This window comes from Phyllostomus discolor, chromosome 1, assembly GCF_004126475.2.
Source record: "Phyllostomus discolor isolate MPI-MPIP mPhyDis1 chromosome 1, mPhyDis1.pri.v3, whole genome shotgun sequence".
Classification (NCBI taxonomy): Eukaryota; Metazoa; Chordata; class Mammalia; order Chiroptera; family Phyllostomidae; genus Phyllostomus; species Phyllostomus discolor.
In genome coordinates this window covers 99,360,435-99,372,768 of record NC_040903.2, presented here as the reverse complement: position 1 = coordinate 99,372,768, position 12,334 = coordinate 99,360,435, and positions in this window count along the sequence as shown.

Genomic DNA, 12,334 nt, shown 5'->3' with positions numbered 1-12,334 from the left:
TATTTATTTATTTATTTATTTATGTAATTTGAGAGAAGGGAAGGCAGGGAGAAAGAGAGGGAGAGAAACATCAATGTTTCTAGTACTCCCCCAGCTGGGGACCTGGCCAGCAACGAAAGCTTGTGTCCTGACTGGGAATCCAACTGGTGACCCTTTGGTTTGCAGGCAGGTGCTCAATCCACTGAGTGACACAAGCCAGGGTGTAAAAGGCTGAGTCTTTTTGTAAAAATAAGAATAACACTTTTATGATGAAGGTAGTAAATGTTATAAAAACTTCAGACAGTACATAAAGGTATAAAGAATTTTTTGACATTTACATGTAATCCTAAAACCTAGAAATACTGTGTATGCATATAATTAGTCTGGTTTTATTTCACATTAATTTATATTTAAGTTACATTATATTAATTTATTCTTTTTTGTTGTTAATTCTATTACGTTGTCCCATTTTTTTCCTTTTTGCCTCCTTCCACCCAGCCCCATCTCTCTCCCACAGTCAATCCCCTCTCCATTATCCTTGGGTCATTCATACACGTTCTTTGACTAATCCCTTCCCCTTCTTTCCACCATTTCTCACTCCCTCCTTGCCTCCTACAGCTGTTAGTCTGCTCTATGTCTCCATGTCTCTGGTCCTGTTTTCTCATTAGTTAATTTTGTTCATTAGATTCCAGTTATAAGTCAGGTCATATAGTATTTTTCTTTTACTGACTGGCTTATTTCAGTTAGCATAATAATCTCCAGTTCTATCCATGCTGTCATGAAAGGAAGGAACCAATTCTTTCTACTGTGTGGTATTCCACTGTGTAAATGTACCATTTTTTGATCCACTCATTTACTGGTGGGCACTTATGCTGTTTCCAGCACTTGGCTATTGTAAATTGTGCTGGGTTGTGTAGTTTCTCTTGAATTAGTGTTTCAGGATTCTTAGGGTAAAATCCCAGCAGTGGAATTGCTGGATCGAAAGGCAGTTCCATCTTCAGTTTCTTGAGGAAATTCTATACTGTTTTCCACAGTGGCTGCGCTGTCTGCATTCCCACCAGCAGTGCACTAGGGTCCCCTTTTTTTCCACAACCTTGCCAGCACTTGTTGCTTTTTGATTTATTGATAGCCATTCTCAGGGGCATGAAGTGGTATCTCATTGTGGTTTTAATTTGCATCCCTCTGATGGCTAGTAATGTTGAGCATCCTTTCATATGTCTATGGGCCCTCTGTATTTCCCTGTTAGAGAAGTGTCTGTTTAGGTCCTTTGCCCATTTTTTAATTGGATTGCTTGTCTTCCTGGTGTTAAGATGTATGTATGAGCTCATTATTTTGGAGACAAAACCCTTATCCAATGTATGATTGGCAAATATGTTCTCCCATGTAGTCGGTTCCCTTTTCATTTTGATTATGGTTTCTTTAGCTGTGCAAAAGCTTTTTAATTTGATATAGTCCCATATGTTTATTTTTTTCCTATATTTCCCTTGCCCTAGGACATATATCAGCAACCATATTCTTATATGGGATATCTGACATTTTATTGCCTATATTTTTTGCTAGGACCTTTATGGTATCATGACTTATATTTAAGTCCTTTATCCATTTTTGAGTTTATTCTGGTATATGTATATTAGTGATATAGTTTTATTTTTTGAGATATAACAGTCTAGTTATCCCAATAGAAGACACTGTTTTTACTCCATTGTATGCTTGTGCCCCCTTTGTCAAATATAATTGACCATAGAGACTTGGGATTATTTCTGAGATCACTATTCTGTTCCATTGGTCTAAGTGTCTGTTCTTATGGCAGTACCAGATTATCTTGATTATAGTTGCCTTATAGTATGGTTTAATAGGTATTATGATTCCTCCTATTTTATTCTTCTTTCTCAGGATTGCTGAGGCAATTTAGAATCTTTTTGGGTTCCATATAAATTTTTGGAATATTTGTTCTATATCTGTGAAATATGCCATTGGTATTTTAATAGGAATTGCATTGAATCTATAGATTGCTTTGAATAGTATGGGCATTTTAATGATGTTAATTCTTCCAGTTCATGAACATGGTATATGCTTCCATTTATTTATATGTTCCTCAATTTCTTTCTTCAGTGTTCTATAGTTTACTGAGTACAGGTCTTTTATATCCTTGGTTAAATTTATTCCTAGGTACTTTATTTTCCTTGTTGCTTTGGTAAATGGAATTTTTTTCCCTTACTTTCTCCTTCTGATAATTCATTTTTGGTGTATAAGAATGTCATTGATTTCTAAATATTGGCATTGTATACTGCTACTTTGCTGAATTCAGTTATTAGGCAATATAGTTTTTGGTGGAGTCTATATGATTTTCTATGTACACTATCATGTTGTCTGTGAATAATGACAGTTTTACTTCCTCCTTTCCAATTTGGATGCCTTTTATTTATTTTTTTTCTTGTCTAATTTGTGGCTAGAACTTCCAGTACTATGTTGTATAGGAGTGGTAAGAGTGGACACCCTGGTTTTATTCCTGATCTTAAGTAAAGTGCTTTTAGTTTTTGCTCATTGAGTATGATGTTGGCAGTAGGTTTCTCATACATGGACTTTATTATGTTGAGGTGTGCTCCCTCTACTCCCACTCTGATGAGTGTTTTTATCATAAATGGGTACTGGATTTTACCAAATGCTTTTCCAGCATCTATTGATATGATCTTGTGATTTTTGTTTCAGTCTTTCCTGATATCTGTATAAGTAAGTTTGGAACTGACCCTGAGGTAGTACACCTCCCCAACCTTCCAAAGCATGCCTTTGGAAATATATATCTACTGAATACTATTCTAAAGATATATACCATATTTTTTATATAACCTGGCCAGTGTATATTTTGGGTGGGGGGTGGAAATGCTGGACTAACAACAGGAATTGCATTAGCACATAAGATGGTAGACGTGGAGTAATTCCATAGTGATGAGACTGAGCACTCCCAAGCTACTGCCACCAGGCCGTGATTAATGTTGTAACATGGAGAATGTCTCAGGGCTGCAGAACGGGTGGCTTTATCCTCAGTGTGACTCTTCTAGGTTTTTAAATGCCCCCCCGCCACACCCCGAAATACCACAGCTTATGGAGAAGGCTGAATGCTCAAGGGCATGCTGAATGAGGAGAATAAGAGAATGGAAGACTCAGGCTGAGAACACTGAGGATTCCTGTCTCTGAACACCTTCCAGCGTGGATTTTGTGGGACAGGCATGGCAGGGCACATGGGGAGTCCTGGTCTGGGGATGAGGGGTGCAGGCAGGGTCAGAATAGAGACTGCCCTTTAACTATACTGGTTCAGGACTTAAGTGAAAAGCTTTAGAAAGTAATCACAGAGACACTGTAGTATATTGTACATAAATATGTACAAGCCTGTCAGGTTTCAATTAGAGAAGCAAAACCATTAGGATATGTATCTGTAACAATCAATGATTTGCTATAGGGATTTGATTTGATGCAATTGTGGGAGCTGGTAGAACAGTGTGTAGAAAACTGTCATCCTCGTGTCTGATGCTGAAGTTTAAAGCCCACAGGGTGGGCGGCAGGAAGAGAAGATGGACAGTAAGTGAGGGTAGGCAAGAACAAGATGGGCCCGTAGGCATGAGCAGGAGCCCACCAAGAGAGACTGAAACCCATGTCAGTTCTGTCGCTGTCCTTGATGGTATGGGTGTCTTGCAGAGGCTGGCACCCTTTGTTATGTAACTAAACACATAAGCAGACTCAAGATTTGGAGGAGCTGTTGGGAAGGCCCTGGGGAAGACAGAGCAGTGACAGGTCTGGCTGCTGCCTCACACCAGTGAGGAGAGAAAGCAGATAAGTGACCACGTGTGCAAGCTACTGGAGGACTGCTGCTTCACCACCAATCTCTAAGTCTCACACAAGAGTCTGTCTTGGGGCTCACCTAACCAGAAACAAATGGGAAAGAGAGTTCTGGAAAAGGGATGTCAGCCTAGCCAAGTGGACATATTGCAAAACCACCATAGTCTCATTGTGAAATGGTGTTTCCTCACATGCAACAAACTTTGTTAACTTCATAGAACCAGGTGTTAAAGTAATCAGTGACAACTTCATGTACTTATAGAGAGTCTATAATATAATGGGGTGGATTCTGACTAGTCTAGATAAGGGCCTATTCCCCCAAGTAGGCAAAACCTCTTAGAATTTTATCTGGGTGAGGAAAGTCCTCTATAATGAACTTGCACAATCACATCAACTCAGCTACTTACTCCTTTCTTGGAAGTTAAAATCAGGAACTAGATGTAGATTTCTTCATAAGTATGTAAAAATTAACTAGGAAGACAAAAAAATCACTAAATAAAATTCTTAAATATGCGTTGATGTGTTCCCATGAGGTTGAGTAACTCCTTTATGCATGAAAATAAATATAGACATAAATAGATCTTACTAAACTCAAACTAAATATATCCCTTACTCAACTTCTGCTTGGCAAGATCTCAACATGCCTAAGCACGCTGGAAGTAGTGAACATGAGGGGAAGCAGGAATTGAAAGAGACCGTGGTCTTAACTGATTGTGGTTTAATTCTCTTGGTTTGCAAATTTTACAAAACCATTTAAACATGTGAAACCATTGCAAAGTCCCTTTGAAACCATGAATGTGTTGGACACAGAAGTGTAAGCTTTTGGAGGTGTAGAGTAAATCTTTGGGTCATGCTTTATTATGATTGACTATGAGGTCCCTTAGATCACTGCTTGTACTGCTCAGCAGAGTTATGAGCACATATTCATCTTATTAAATGTTTGCTGAAGGAAGAATAAAATAAAGGGGGAAGGGAAAGAGGGAGAGATAGAGAGGAGGAGGTGAAGAAGAAAAGGGAGGAGGGAAGAAAGAGGAAGGAAGAAAGATAGAAAAGAAGAAAGAAAAGGAGGAAAGGAAGAAGAGAAAGAGAGAGGGAGGTGAAGAAGAGAAATGCACAAGGTCACCAAATCAATGCAAAACAAATCCTGGACTAGAATTCAGGTGATCATCCATTCCTCAAGAAATCAAATCAAACTACACATGTATTGGTAGACCTACATTTGGTAATCCATGATTATAAAAATATTAGAACTATCCTATGTCAGGATATGTTCATAGGATATGAATGTTCTAAATGTTCATTATATTATAGTGTAGAAAAGAAGTATTTATGAGAAAAAATTAGTGTTTTGTTCTTTAAAAATACCTTATTTAGTGAACATTTCCAAGGATTTATAAGGCCCTGAAGATTATTTTTGAAACTTTGATGTCTAATATTTGCTTGTACAGTGACCAGAATGTGAACAACATTAGGTGTTGGGAATGATTACTTTATATACAGTCTCCTCATACCCAGGGCCCATGGCTAGAACTCAGGTGGTCCATAAACTGAAAAAAGAAGTAACACTTTTTCCCACTAACTTCTAGTTGTGATTTCGCATTTCCTTCAACTTATAAATATGGCAGCAAACCACATGGGATTAGCCTGTGACATCCATTTTTATACGAAATTACTGGTGTCCCCGGTATCTCAAAATATGTTTGTACTATTTACTAATTCAAGATCATAGTGGTTATTAGGCTTTCCAGTAGATTTTGTTAATGTGTTAATTAGGAAGCACACATATAAGTCTATTACACATTCATCATTTTAAATGATATTTTGATAATTGTATTTGATGGCTGTATTTCAGTACAATTATCCTACCTAGTCCTGGTATTTTATTTCATGCATTTAAAAAACAGTATGAAAAGCAATCCATATGTGCCAAAGAGTCCCATGGGGACAGAAAGGATTACAAAACCCTGCCTTCTGCAAGGACAAAATGTCTCCCTTCACCGCAGTCTCTTTTCCTGATTGATATTCTGCAGGTGTTAACAGAGAATAATGGTACTTACAGGCCTAGAACACCAGATGGCAGCACATCATAGTTTAATCTCCCAAGATCAAACTCCTTCATTCCTGGCCATATCTGGATGCTAAGTATCAATTTTAAGATAATTACAATGTAATGCATTTTCAAAAATAGCTGTGGATACTTTTCAGCCTTCTAGTTTACATTAGTATGTTCTTTTGTGTGTGTGCGTGGTATACAGCACACACAAAAAAGTTTCTCAGTTTGAGAAACAGACCAAGAAATTAAGTTAAATGACTTAGACCTTTATCTAAATATCTTTTCTAAAAAGAAACAAACAAACCAAACACTAAAAAAAAAATGAAACTCCCCAAATGAGCCAGCCTTATGAAGAAAGACTCTTTTCCTACTACAGGCAACATGGTTTCATTTACTCAAACATGATCTATGTGCCCAAAGGGTAATTGAGAAATTGTGTAAAACTTTTCCACTGACATACACCATTTATAATCACATGGTCTATCTAATTTAAATTTTTTATTTTTTTAAGCAAAAAGAAAAAAAAAAGGATGGGGAGGTGGAAGCGGCAAGACAGTGGAGTCAAGTGCAAAATGGCTGTGATTCCTCATCTCTCCCATGAAGATGCCAAGTCTGTTTCTCCATCTCTCTCTCTTTTTTTTTAAAGATTTTATTTATTTATTTATTTTTAGAGAGGGAAGGAGGGGAGAGGGAGAGAGAGAGAGAGAAACATCAATGTGCAGTTGCTGGGGGTTATGGCCTGCAACCCAGGAATGTACCCTGGCTGGTAATCGAACCTGGGACACTTTAGTTCCCAGCCCGCCCTCAATCCACTGAGCTACGCCAGCCAGGTGTTTCTCCATCTCTTGAATATGAATTGTGATTGTGGCTTGCTTTGGTCAGTGCAGTGTGACAGAAGTGACAGTGTGCTGCTTCCAAGCCCAAGCTTTAAGCCACCTTGAGTGTTTCCTTTCACTGTCTGCTTCCAGCTTTAGGAACAGAGCTCTTTCGCATCTGCACCTCATCAGAGAACTTGCCCAGGCTAGCCTGCTGGAAGGGTCTGAGAGACATGGACAAGAAGACCTGGAAGCACAACTAGAAAAATGAGATCCCACCCAACAGTCAGTCTACTTCCAGACAAACAAGAGAGGCCACTGAGGCAGGAGAATCATGCAGCCTAAGCCTCTGACCTGGGCCTGACTCCCATTGCATGAGCAGCAAATGCTACTATTTGTGCCCATTGAGTTATGGGGTAGTGTTTTACGCAGCACTGTTTGCAAAATAGGTAATTTTTACAAACTCTTCTTTGTTACTAACTAGACACAAACTCTTGATCAATCTCAATGATATTGATCAAGATCAATGATCTTTTAACAAAATGTAGAAACTGTGAAGTACAATACCTGTTGTCACCATTGACATCATCCATTGCATAAGATATGTTGGCTTGTTTGACATTTAGTTAATGTTTCTAGCAAATCTGGAAACTTAGAAAATCTAGTTTTGACTTTAGATATAGGAAGGGAGGGTAAAAGGGGAAATTGAATATGGGTATGTGGAGGAATGTGTTATGGATAAATATTTATGTCTCCCTAAAATTTCTATGTTGGAGCCCCAGTCCCCTGTGTGGGCTCTATTTGGAGATAGGGCCTCCAAGGAAGTAATTCAGGTGAAATACGATCATAAGGGTGGGCCCTGACATGATTAATGTCCTTGTAAGAAGAAACTCCAGTGTGTGCATTTGCAATTGCTTTTGACTGACCTCCCCCTCCTGCCACCAGCCCCAGCCAACACACAACCAAAGATATCATGTGAGCTCACAGCAAGGTAGTAGCCACCCATAAGCCAAGAGAAGAGGCCTCAGAATAAAATCTACCTTTCTGGTACCTTAATCTTGGACTTCTCAGCCCCAGAACTGTGAGAAGTAAACATTTATTTCTTAAGAACACAGTCGATGAAATTTTGTTATAGCAGCCCAAATTGACTAGTACAAAATAGAAAGGCAAAATGAAAAAGAATAATGATAACTAACAATTACTGTTTTCCTGTATTCTAAGAACTTAACAAGTATAATTTCATTTAGTCCCCACACCAGCCTAGTGAGGTAGATCCTATTACTAGCAAACTCATTTTATTTGCAGATGAGAAAAACTGAAAAAAAAAAAAAAAGGCTAAGTACATGACCAAGATCTCATGGCTAGTAAATGGCAAAGTTGGAATTTGAATCAAAGATGTTTCTATTAAGTTGTGCTCTTAACTGCTGCTTGATACTGCTAAGAAGAAGCGAGCCGGGGTAGGTGAAAGCTGGGAGAGAAGAGGCAGGAGAAGAGGATTTGTAGCATGAGCTCACTGCTGCAGTCGGAACCGCTGTCACCTCTCAGGACAGCTTTGCCTGACTGACAGGGTTCACACCCAAGGGATATCTCTCCAAGCTGGTGGGTCCCTGAAGGCCCAACTCAGGGTGAGATCTTGGCTATGGAGATCTGAAAGGCCTTTTCAATATGTTTTCCATTCTTTCTTTTATCGCTTTCACAGACTGAATTGCTAAACCTTTTCAGGATGGTTGAGCTCTCCCTTGCTCCCACCCTGAGATCTGGCTTTGTGTAGAAGCACAATCATGACTTCATACTAAAAGCTGTGTGGTCTGGCACATGGTACACTGCCATGTATGGGATGCTGTTCTATTGAAGATAAAAACAGGCATGTTTTATTATAATAAAACAATTCTATGTACTTGTAGACATGAATAAGAAGGTACTGAAAAGCATTGCTGCATACTGAACACATACAGGATGAATTTACAAATTGGTCATGTTATTAATTTTGCCCACAAGGTGGGAGATTAACTTGATGATGACTAGGTCTTCTGTAATTGACTAAACAGAACATCTGAAATAGGAAAAAGAGTTTTCCTCAGGCTTTCTCCCTGTCAGAGAATGAATTGCTACTGTCTTTTTACCAGCAAGACGGCATTATAAAACTGTACAACACTGTAACTAGCTGAAGAAGAGAAGACTCACTGAGCAAGTTAGCCCCCATCTCCAAGTACCCCTCAGTTCCAGATCATGCAGAGGAGAAGCAAGACAATTTCCATTCTCACTGAGATGTGTGAGGAAGGTCTAAAAATTGGGAGCCACTGTGCTTGGCAGAGGGCCCTATTTTTAGGGAGTGGATGCTGTTGTGAGGCTGCAGAATGACTTGACTATATGGCATAATTTCAGCTGATCAACAGCACCAGCATGGACCAAGGGCAAGAGTGAGGCAGGTACAATGCCAGGAGTGGGGTACCATGAACCGACTGTATAAGATAATAATTTCCTCTAGTTACACCAGTCTCAGATGCCTCAGCAGCCGATGCAGTCAGGAGAGGGAACATCCCAAGATGAGGCTGGACCAGCTGCAGCTTAGGGAAGGCCAGTAAAGATGAGAGGCTAATGCTCAAATCAAAGGCATACCCTCACCCCTCATTTTGAGACATTATATAGGCTTTTTGGATCCAGACCTGCTTCTGGGGAGAATGAGAGCAGAGGAGGATGCATAAAGGGGGGCTGCTGTCCAGAAATGAAGTTTGGAGTTTGAATGGACTAACAATTATCAAGACTAGAATTTATGTGGAAAGTAATTATATTACTTTTAATTACTAGTGTCAATATTTCATTTCCTGCCTTCCCTCCCTATGTCCAGCCTGGCGAAATAAGGAATGCACAAGCAAACTCTGGGCTTAGGTACAGACTAGAGAGATTTCTGCCCTATGAGTTGTGACTATCAAAAAATCAACAAATGAAGCTCCTGTATGTCCCAAACAAGCTACTTTCTACTAAGAATTCAGTCAGATGCACATTAGAACTATGTGCATATGCTGCAACACATCCCTGCTGTTACAGATTCTCTTCGATAACCAAATTACACAGTATCAACAGAGGCTCTGGCCAGAGGAAAAGGACTGTGGAATTAATTGTCTGCACATCTAAATCAACATTTTCAAAATGTACTAATACACTTACATGGACACGAAAAAACATTAAAAAATGCCATTGGAAGATACTAAATATTCAATACATTTGATAATATTCATTAGATAATATTCATAGATAATATTCATTATCTATTGCTACATAACAAATCATCCAAACTGAGTGGCTTAAAACAATACAAATATCCCCCATTTTGCCTTTTGAAAGTTTGCTTTTGTAAAAGACCTATATTAGTACCTGTTTTTCTTAACAGAAACCCATAGAGGATTTTTAGCTTTACACAAAATTCAGAAAGGGAAAACAGTGCTTAGTGTTTGTTTTGCAGTGAGCAATTTAGAGGCAGGGGCACCCCTCAATGAGAGTGGCCCCATCAAGCTCCTTCCCCAAGAACTGCACTCAGCATCTCAGCATCAAGCTCCAGAGCTTTGAACTGTCTGTCTGGCAGCATCTGTGCTTTAATGGGATTTATTTTATGCAGCTGTTAACTTGGTGTGTCCTAAAGTATCAGTAGAATCTAAGAAAGATCATAAGGGTGTTACTCTTAGAGTAAAGCTGGATGTAATTAGGTGTTTTCATCATGGTGAATGAAATAAAGATGTAAGTACATCGAGCATACCTACATCCACCAATTGTACTATTTATATGCTTAGAGAAATAATTTTGAAATCTACCAGTTACTATTGGTTCTATGTGGGGTGCCCTGTCTGGCAGAGCTCTCCCAGCTGCAGCAGATGAGGGTGAGTTGTCCCAGACACAATCTGTTGTGGCAGGAAAGGTGATGGTAATTCCCTCTAGTGGAGAATGCCCTGAGCCCTTCTCTGAAATGGCTTTTATTGGGACCGTTGTGTGTAGAGGTATACAGCATGCATGCATAGGTCATCAATCAATGTCCAAAGGCTATAGTTATAGAAAACAGATATTATCTATAGATAAAAATTGAGGAAACACAGAGATCTGCCTCAAGTCAGGGTCTGCTAGATATGCTGATGTCAGAGGTGTGGTTCAGCAGATTAAGGGTTCACTACCTTATGCTTTGAATTTAAACATCTGCTTTATATCAACAGGACTATACAAAGCAAAGCCAGCCTCAAGGGGTATAATGCATTCTTTAGGCCTGATTTCCTAAGGGAACACTTGGTATTAGTATTGGGTCGTGCCTGCCACCTGCATTCCCGGGGTTCTGGTGGAGACTTACAGGCAGGGCCTTGCTCATGGTGGGACTACAGTTTCTAATACCACACAAAGTGGTCCCCAACAGTTCTACTAGTAGCAAAGTGGTCTTCTTAAGTCAGCATCCAGTAATGGATAGTAAATCTATTTGATTGAATTGATGGATGCATAAATCATAGTGTATATTTATTATATCCTTCCTGCTTTTACTACATGTCAGTGCTATGTTCAATTTTATGTGTAAATTTGGTAGGTTATTTTGACAGTTCTGCAAATGCTCATTTTTTTCATATGAATTGATGGTAATTGTTTCTTCACCTTACATCATTTCGACTCACAAAATTTTCATAGCAACACTCTATTCTTGTATAGCAGGGGAAACCCATTTTTATTATCTTATGGTTTGTGTGGGTCAAGAATTCAGAGAAGGTACAATTGGCATGCCTAGTCTCTGGACTGCAATGTCTGGGGCCTCAGCTGGAAGACTTGGAGGCAGAAGGGCTGGAGTCAATGAAGGCTTGACTTGAGCTGGAAGATATACAGTCCCATTCCACCTAATGATGGGAGTGTCTCTTAGGTGATTTTGTAGTTGTGCAAACATCATAGAGTGCACGTATAAAAAACTAGATGGTATAGCCTACTACACACCTAGGCATATGGTATGTCACCATTGTGTATGTGGTCCACTGTTGAATGAAACATCATTATGCAATGCATGACTATGCTTCTAAGGTTGCTCTCTCATTGGATAACAAGGTAGTACAGGCAAGTTGGTTCCTGCACAAGGCTGCTTGGGTGTTCTCATGACTTGGCAGCTGGCATTCCCAAGACTGAATGATCCACATGTTCAAAGCAGAAGTTGGAATAATTTTTAGAACCTATCTTTAATAGTCTCACATCATTACTGCTGCAGTGTTCGACTGGTCACACAGGTCAGCCTGATTCTGTGTGGGAGGAAACTACACAAGATACTGTGTTAACCATCGATTGCTGCACTACAAATTACCCTGAAGTGTAGCAGGTTAAAGCAACAAACAATTATTAATCAAAGTTTCTGTGGGTTGGGAATCCAGGAGCAGCTTCACTGGGTGATTCTGACTTGGGGTTTCTCATGAGGTTACAGCCAAGCCGTTAGCTGGGCTTCAGTCATCTGAGATTCAACTCGGGCTGAAGAATGTGCTTCCAAGCTTACTTGCTTCCTGATAAGGTTCAGTTCCTCACTGCATGGGCCCCTCCATAGGCTGTTTGGTGTCCTTACAACATTGCTCTGGCTTGCCCCAGAGTGAGCCATGTGAAAAGCTGAGAGAAAGAGCCTGAGATAAAACCAGTCTTTAGAACCTAGTTT